We start from the raw sequence: 8,757 nt of genomic DNA on the forward strand, positions 1-8,757 counted from the left end.
TCATGGTCGGATCTCGCGCCTCGAATTCACCCTTGACCTGCCCCACGATCAGCTGAGAGTCAGAGAATGCCCGAAGGCTGTCGATGCCCAGCTCCTTCGCCATCCTCAAGCCAGCGAGGAGTGCCTCGTATTCGGCTTGATTGTTGGAGGCCTTGAAGTCGAACCGGAGGGCGTATTCAGTGACTACCCCATCCGAATTTGTGAGCAGGAGCCCGGCCCCGCTTCCCTGAGCGTTTGAGGCTCCGTCGATGTGGAGTACCCAGGTGGAGATCGGGTCTGGCTCAGAGACCGCATCTCGTCCTGGGTCTTCAGCTCCCGACCCTTGGTCGGTTGTCGGACACTCGGCGATGAAGTCGGCCAAGACCTGAGCCTTCAGGGCAGGCCTCGGTCGGTACCGAATGTCGAACTCGCTTAGCTTCATCGCCCACTTTGCGAGTCGTCCAGATGTGTCGGGTCGGCGCAGTATCGCCCTCAGGAGCTGGTTGGTGATTACCACTATGGCGTGGGCCTGGAAGTATGGTCGAAGCCGTTGCGCGAGACGGTTAGGGCGAAAATCATCTTTTCCGTCTCCGAATATCTGGCTTCGGCGCCGTGGAGCACTTTGCTGGTGTAGTAGATGGGCTGATGAGTTCGGCACTTGTTTTCCCGAACGAGCACCGAACTGATCGCCTCGGAAGATGTGGCCAAGTAGAGATACAAGGTCTCCCCGACCTGCGGCTTTACGAGCAGCGACGGGGAAGCCAAGTACTTTTTCAGGTCTTCGAAGGCATGTTCGCACTCATCCGACCAAGAGAAACCGTTCGCTTGACGCAGAATCTTGAAGAACGGGAGGCACCTTTCAGCTGATCGGAAATGAATCGGCTAAGAGCGACGATTCTTCCGTTCAGCTGTTGGACCTCCTTCTTGGTGTTCGGATGACGCATGCCGAGGATCGCCTTTATTTTTTCAGGGTTGGCCTCGATCCCTCTCTGAGAAACGAGGAATCCGAGGAACTTCCCTGAGGTCACCCCAAAAGCACACTTGGTCGGGTTGAGCTTCATTCGGTGTCGTCGAAGGGTGCAAAAGGTCTCCTCGAGATCCTGAACGTGGTCCGGGATCTGCGTGCTTTTCACCAGCATGTCGTCCACGTACACTTCCATGTTGCGCCCGATCTGGTCTTTGAAGACCTTATTGACGAGTCGCTGGTAAGTGGCGCCGACGTTCTTCAATCCGAAGGGCATCACCCTGTAGCAGTAGAGGCCCTTCGGGGTCACGAAGGCAGTGTGCTCCTCGTCTTCAGGCGCCATCCGGATCTGGTTGTACCCGGTGAAGGCGTCCATGAAGCTGAGCAGTCGAAATCCGGACGTCGCATCCACCAGCTGGTCGATCTTCGGAAGTGGGAAGCTATCTTTTGGGCAGGCTCGGTTTAGGTCGGTATAGTCGATGCAGATCCTCCACTTCCCGTTGGCTTTCTTGACCATGACAACATTGGCGAGCCAATCGGGATACGTGGACTCCCGAATGAAGCCTGCTTCGAGTAGCTTGTCCACTTCTTCGTCGATGGCCCTCTGCCTCTCTGGGGCGAAGGACCTTTTCTTCTGCCTCACCGCCTCATCGTCGGGTCGATGTTGAGTCGGTGAGTTATTATTTCTGGGGGGATGCCCGACATATCTGCTGCCGACCAACAAATATGTCGGCATTGGCCGTCAGCAGCTCCGTCAGTCGGCGTCGCTCGGTGTCGGGCAATTGAGATCCGACCCAAACTTTCCTGTCGGGATTTTCCCCTATCGGGATCGCCTCGAGCCGCTCGGCCGGCGAACCTCGTTCTTCCTCCTCCCGTTGGTCCAGCTTGTCGATCGTCAGAGACCCCCTCGACTCGTCGCTTTGAGCGGAGATTTGGAAGCATCGTCGGGCGAGCTGTTGATCTCCGCGCATCTCTCCGATTCCGTTTTTGGTCGGGAACCGAACGAGGAGATGGTACGTCGAGACGATCGCCTTGAGGGCGTTCAATCCGGGTCGTCCAAGTATGGCGTTGTAAGCCGAAGGAACTCGGACGACCGCGAAAGTGAGGGAGACCGTGCTTTGCCGTGGTTCGATGCCGGCCGTCACGGGCAGGGTAATTTCTCCCTCTGTCGTGACAGCATCTCCGGCAAAGCCGATCAAGGGCATGGAGACCCTCTTGAGTCGGTCAGCTGACAGTCGCATTCGGGAGAAGGTCGAGTAAAATAAAATATTTGTCGAACTTCCATTATCAACAAAAATTCATTTTACATCATAATTCGCTATTGTCGCCGACACAACAACAGCATCGTCGTGGGGAGTTTGGATGCCCGAACGTTGTCTTCCATAAAGGTGATCACGTCGTCCGGGCGCGGCTTTTTCGTCGGCTCCCCTCCTGCAGATGTCCCCGGGCCCAGCCGCTTGGAGATCATGTTGATGACTCCGGCCGTCGGCTGGTTGGTCGCCGCCTCTTCAGTCGGCTGGGGGCGTCGATCGGCAACTGGTTGGGTCGGCGGACCCTTCCGAAATTTGCCGAGGTACCCCCGGCGGATGAGAGCTTCAATCTCATCCTTCAACTCGATGCACCGCTCGGTGTCGTGGCCGTGGCTTTGATGGAACCAGCAGTACTTCCGACGGTCGAGGCCTTTTGCCTTCAGAGGTGGAGGCCGTCGCAGGTATTCCTCCCCCTCGATCTCCATCAAGATCTGCGCACGGGGAGCGGAGAGAGGAGTGTAGGAGTCGTACCTGGAACGTACCGGCCTCGGAGTCTGTTGCCGGGGTGGCTTTTGGATTCGTCGGGGTGGTGAGACCCGACTATCGGTCGGGGGCCTGCTGGGTTCGACGGGCTCCCGACCTTTCCTCCGCTTCTCTTTCGGGCCTCTGGGCTCGGCCAAGCGTCGGTCGGACGCTCCTTCATCCGTGCGCATATACTTGTATGCGCGCTCCAGTAGCTCGGCATAAGTCCGGGGAGGGTCTTGTCCAGAGAATAGGTGAATCGGGACGCCTCAAGCCCCGCTTCATAGCTGAGACAGCCATGTCTTCGTTGAGGTCCCGGACCTCGAGCGTGGCCGCGTTGAATCGCGCCACGAAGTGTCGGAGCGTCTCGTTTTCCCCCTGCTTGAGAGAGAAAAGGCTGTCCGACGTTCGCGGCGGCTTTCGGCTGGTGCTGAAATGGGCCACGAACGAGTGCTCGAGCTGCTCGAAGGAGTGGATACTCCCCGATCGGAGACCGGAGTACCAAGCCCTGGCAGCCTTGCGGAGTGTGGCGGGGAAGCCGATGCAAAAAAGAGCGTCGGTTGCCCCTTGGATCGTCATGAGGGCTTTATAGCTCTCGAGGTGGTCGACTGGGTCGGTGGAGCCGTCGTATGGCTCCACGTTCGGCATTTTGAACCGACTGGGAATCGGCTCGTCGAGGACCAGTCGGGAGAGAGGTTGGGCGGTCTGGAAGTCGACGTCGTTCGAAGACTTCTGGCCGTCTATCTGCAACTGGGCGAGTCGGCGGTCGATTTCCTCAAACCGTCGCTCGTAGTCGTCCGCTCGTCGATGCTGGGAGACCCCAGGAGTGGAGTCTCCGGAAGATTCTGAAAGGGAGGCCGACGGTGCGCGCGGCCGTTTCTCCTTCCTTGCCCGTTCCAGCGGGAAGGAGAAGGCCGCTGGGACCGTCGGTCGTCGCGCCATGGTCGTCCCTCCTCTTCTCTGTGGGAGCACTGTTGGGGGCGCTCGCATGGAGGCGACAGGGATCGGCGCGGTCGTTGGCGGCTGCTCCTGGAGGGCATAGGTCGGACCGTCGGTCGCTGCTGGAAGCTTTTGACTGCGTCGGTCAGTACGGTCATCTGCCGTACGATGGCCGCAATCTGGACCTCGGTGGTCACTGCAGGGCGCGGAGAGCTAGGCTCCACCGCTGGTGGGGGCGGGGAGGCCTCTTCCCTGCGGGAAGAGCGCCTCGCCGACCCAGTGACTCTCGATCGTTGAGCTCTTGTCTTTGTCATGCTGTCCCCTACCTGGCGCGCCAATCTGTTGCGGCCAATCGCCTCGTCGTCCGATCGCCGGGGAGCGTGCACCTGCAAAACGAAGTCCGCACTGACCGGAGGCGGCTCCGGTGGGGACCCTCCGACGGTCAAGTCAGAGAGGTGACTGGGCAACAGTGAAATGTAGACAGAGAGCTCTGAGAGAGAGAGAGAGAGAGGAGCGAGCCTGCATTTTTTGGGAGAGACGGAGCGGATCGATCCCCTGCACTGTTGCCATCCCCGGTTTATATAGTGGAGCACGGTATGGCACCGTCATTAATGGCGCGGACAAGTGAGGAACTGTCAACTCACTGTGGACTGTCAGGGTCGCCGTGAAAATGTCATGTCGCCGTGTGGTTGTCCAATCACCAGGGTTGACAATGCCCTTGGCGGGACAATGCCCCTAGGTAACCGCGCCGCATGTCCGTGTCAGAGCTGACAAGGTCTGGCGGCTGTACGGTGGTTGGAGGAGCCGACCGACCCAAAGTCGGTAGCCAGCTGAGTGGTGTCGGCCCCTCCCCCGTGGGTCGGCGAGCCTTCCGTGAGTCGGCCATCGGACCTCAGGGTTCAGTCGGTCGGGGAAAGGTGCGCCCGACGTATCCTCAGTCGGTCGTGAGCCGATAATTAGCCGGTGATGGCATCCGTCAGTCGGTCGCTCCGACCGACGATCGGTCGGTCTGTCGGCCAGTCGGAGTCGGTCGGGCGCCAGTCGGTCGGGCCGTCAGTCGGTCGGTCGGGCCGTTAGTCGGTCGGGCGCAGTCGGGGCGTTAGTCGGTCGGTCGGGCCGTCAGTCGGTCGGTCGGGCCGTTAGTCGGTCGGGCCGCCAGTCGGTCGGACCGTTAGTCGGTCGGTCGGGCCGTCAGTCGGTCGGTCGGCGGGTATCCCCCAACAAGAGTCATGCTGACCAATTGTGTCAAAATCTTTTCTATGACAAGGCTGGCTTCAACTTGATGACCCACTCAGGGCCAGTTTGGAAAAGGGACAACCCCTGTTGTTTATCCCGGGTAAATCCAGGGATAAAATACCTAATGATTATAGCAGGGTTGGCTATACCTGATAAGCCAGTCAAATGTCTCTAATACTATACCTGATAAGCCAGTCAAACTAGATTTAGTGTCTCTAATATTATGCTAAGAGAGAGTTGTCATGAGCCATTCTCAAATGGCTTTATTATTAAAACTTTCTGCTGAGTTCAAAAAAGCATCACAAATCAACCTATCTCTTAATCTAGAAGGATCTGATAATAAGACCTTATTGAATACTAGTCGGAGACCCGTGCAATATGAGCCGTTCTCATGTGGCTTTATTATTAAAACTTTCTACTGATTTCAAAAAAGCATCACAAATCAACCTATCTTCTGATCCAGAAAAACTCTGGTAGTAGAATCTTATTGAATACAAGCCGAAGACCCATATATTGTACGAAATCAAATGTACGAAAATAATTTTTTAAATTAAATATAAATAAATTAATTATATAATTATTTTTTTCTTTTCACACTCTATGGAGTTGGAATACGAACGACTGTGTCAAATTAAAATTTTTTTTATTGATTTTTAGTTATTGTATTCTTTTATATTTATTGCTATTAATTTTAAATTATTTAGTTTAGTTATATGTGATTTCAATTTTTCTAATTGGGAACTCAAAAATTGTTTGTTTATTAACATTTGTAGTTCACAAAGTATACATATTAAGTTCTATTTAATAATCTTTTCAGATTGTACAATAAAATTCATTTGAGAAGATAAGTTGGCACTACTCCAATACTCCTCTATAGAATATTATTTTATATTATATATATATATATATATATATATAAAATATATGATATGATAAAAAAATAAGCCTCTATACTTTTGTAGTCAAATTTTTTAGCTCCTCATCCACATTGTTTACATCAATACTACCAGCAAATGTAGATTTATGTAAATAAATAAAAATTGATGAAAAAAATAATATTATATTCTAATTTTTTTAAAAAAAAATAATCTCCATACTTTTCTGATCAGATTTCTTAGCTCCTCACCCATATTGTCTTCATCAGTGCTATGACCGTTCTGAATTCAAAATCCAAATTGACAGCAGTAGTTGATGATAAAATATAGACCAAGTGTAGAATAAAAAATAATTCATCTATTTAAATTAAAAAAAAATAATTTACTTATTCAAGATGCAACATATTCTACGTAACCAACATCAACCAAATCAAACTTAGAAAAAAAAATATTTATATAAAATTTTAAAACAATGAACATTTGTTTCCTTATAACTTCTATAAATATTATAAAAAATATTGACGTTACAGTAAAAAATATAAAGTAGAAGAACGTATATGCTTTAAAAATCAGTAACAGGGTGCACTTAACAAATTAGAGGCCAAAGAACAGTACCTGAGGTGACCTCAGCTATTTTCTTGGAACCGATCATTATACATGTAGAAAGCCCCAGCAGACGGCACAGCGTACGGCTCATTCTTCTTCTTCTACTCTTCTATTTGTTTCTTAAAAATTAATAAAAAAATAATATTATATTTAAAATTTTTTAAAAAAATAAATAATCTTCATATTTTTTTGATCAAAAATTTTTCTTAATTGAATATAAATAAATTAATTATATTATTTTTTTTTCCTTTTCATGCAGGAGCTGGACAAATTGTTTGTTTTCTATAGAGTTGAAATACGAAAGACTGTGTTAGATTAATTTTTTTATTAATTTTTATTAATTATATTTTATATATATATTGTTACTAATTTTAAATTATTTAATTTTATTATATATGATTTTAATTTTTTCAGTTGAAAACTCAAAGATTATTTGTTTATTAACATTTGTAGTCTATAAAAAATATATATTGACTTCTATTTAATAATTTTTTTAAGTAGCACAATAAAATTTATTTGAAAAGCTGAGTTGGCAACACTCCAATAGACCTTCACGGAGTATTATTATATATATATATATATATGATAAAATAATAAGCGGCCTCTATATTCTGTAGTCAAATTTTTTAGCTCTTCATCCACATTATCTACATCAATGCTACCTACAAGTGCAGATTTATGTAAATAAATAAAAATTAATGAAAAAAATAATATCATATTCAGATTTTAAAAAAATAAGTAGCCTTCATATTTTTTTGGTCAGATTTCTTAACTCCTTACCCATATTATCTTCATCAATGTTGTGACCACCCTGAAACACCACCTAAGACATCTATATGATTGCAGAACCACACCCCCTCTGGAACCTTACGCATGCCATAACATTTCTGGTTGTGAGAATTCAAATGACTTTCAGCAATTAAATAAATTAGAGAAGTTTGTCATGGTAAAGGACATACAACAAATTGATCTCAACAGATCGTAGAAGAGTATAGGCTGTCATGTTATATAAATTTGTAAAACGGATCATAGAAGAATATAGGCTATCATGTTACATAAACTTGTAAAACAGATCATAGAAGAATATAGGCTATCATATTACATAAACTTGTAAAATTTACATGGTAGAATCTGTTTACATACGAACATATATCAACCTGAATGGACAGATTTGCTTGGAAAAAGAGAAATATGAAAGTTTTAGTGCCAATAATAACATTATACTTGATGTAAATTCTTGAAATACAATCATGAATACTGTTAGGATATACCGATCGATTTTTTTCACGCCGACTCACCCTCGGGCCTGTCCGACCGGCGTCCGACTCTACCGACCACACCAACCGACGACTATCGACACTGTCCGACCGAAGATATGTCGGTCGGACGGATCCATTCTGTCCCCGACTAGCCGAATGGCGGAGTCCGACTCTACCGACTCACTGTCAGGCGGGGGTAGTGGCCGATGTCCGATTCCCGCAATACGCTAGACGTTGACGGTGTCCTTGGGTCTTCGCCCGACGTCCCGCAACCAAATACCGACGTATGGTCGGTCGGTTCCCCCAAACGTCGTACAACTGCTGAGAGCCGCTGTCCTGGGGCATTGTCCTGCCAAGGACATAGATTAATCTCAGCGATTTGACAGCCCACGGTGATTTGACAGTCCGTGGCGACTCTGACAGCCTCCGGTGATTTGATAACTCCCCCAGTTGTCTGCGCCATTAATGACGGCACCATCCCGCACTCTACTATAAAACGGAGAAGGCAACAGTACTGCGGGAGAGGTTCTTTCGAAGCCCCTGGACTCACTCTCTCTAGTTCTCACTCTCTCTCTCGCTGAATTCTCCTGATTCTTTTCTACTGTTGCCTAGTCTCCTCTCTGACTTGACCGTCGGAGGGTCCCCGTCGGAAGCATCTCCGGTTAGTGTAGATTTCTTTTGCAGGTGCTCGTTCCCGGCGACCAGGCGATGAGGGGATTGGCTGCAACAGGTTTGGCGCGCCAGGTAGGGGATTGACCGACCTCCACAGAGCTTGAAAAAATCCTTTCGAAATGACAAGAACTCGAGCTCAACGATCGAGGGCCACCGGATCGGTGAGGTACTCTTCCCATCGGGAAGAGACCTCTCCTCCACCCTCCATGGCGGAGCCCAGCTCTCCGCATCCTATGGTGACCACGGAGGCGCAAATCACGGCAATTGTGCGGCAGATGACTGTGCTGACGGATGCAGTCAAGAGCTTTCAACAACAACCAACCCGGTTGCCGCACACATCAGCGGGGCAACCAGCGGCGCACCCAATGCCCTCCAGGAGCAGCCGCCGACGCCTGCGCCAGTCCCCGTCTCCTCCTCAGGAGCAGCTTTCACAGCACTCCCACCGAGAGGAGGAG

This window comes from Elaeis guineensis, chromosome 14, assembly GCF_000442705.2.
Source record: "Elaeis guineensis isolate ETL-2024a chromosome 14, EG11, whole genome shotgun sequence".
NCBI classification, from domain to species: domain Eukaryota; kingdom Viridiplantae; phylum Streptophyta; class Magnoliopsida; order Arecales; family Arecaceae; genus Elaeis; species Elaeis guineensis.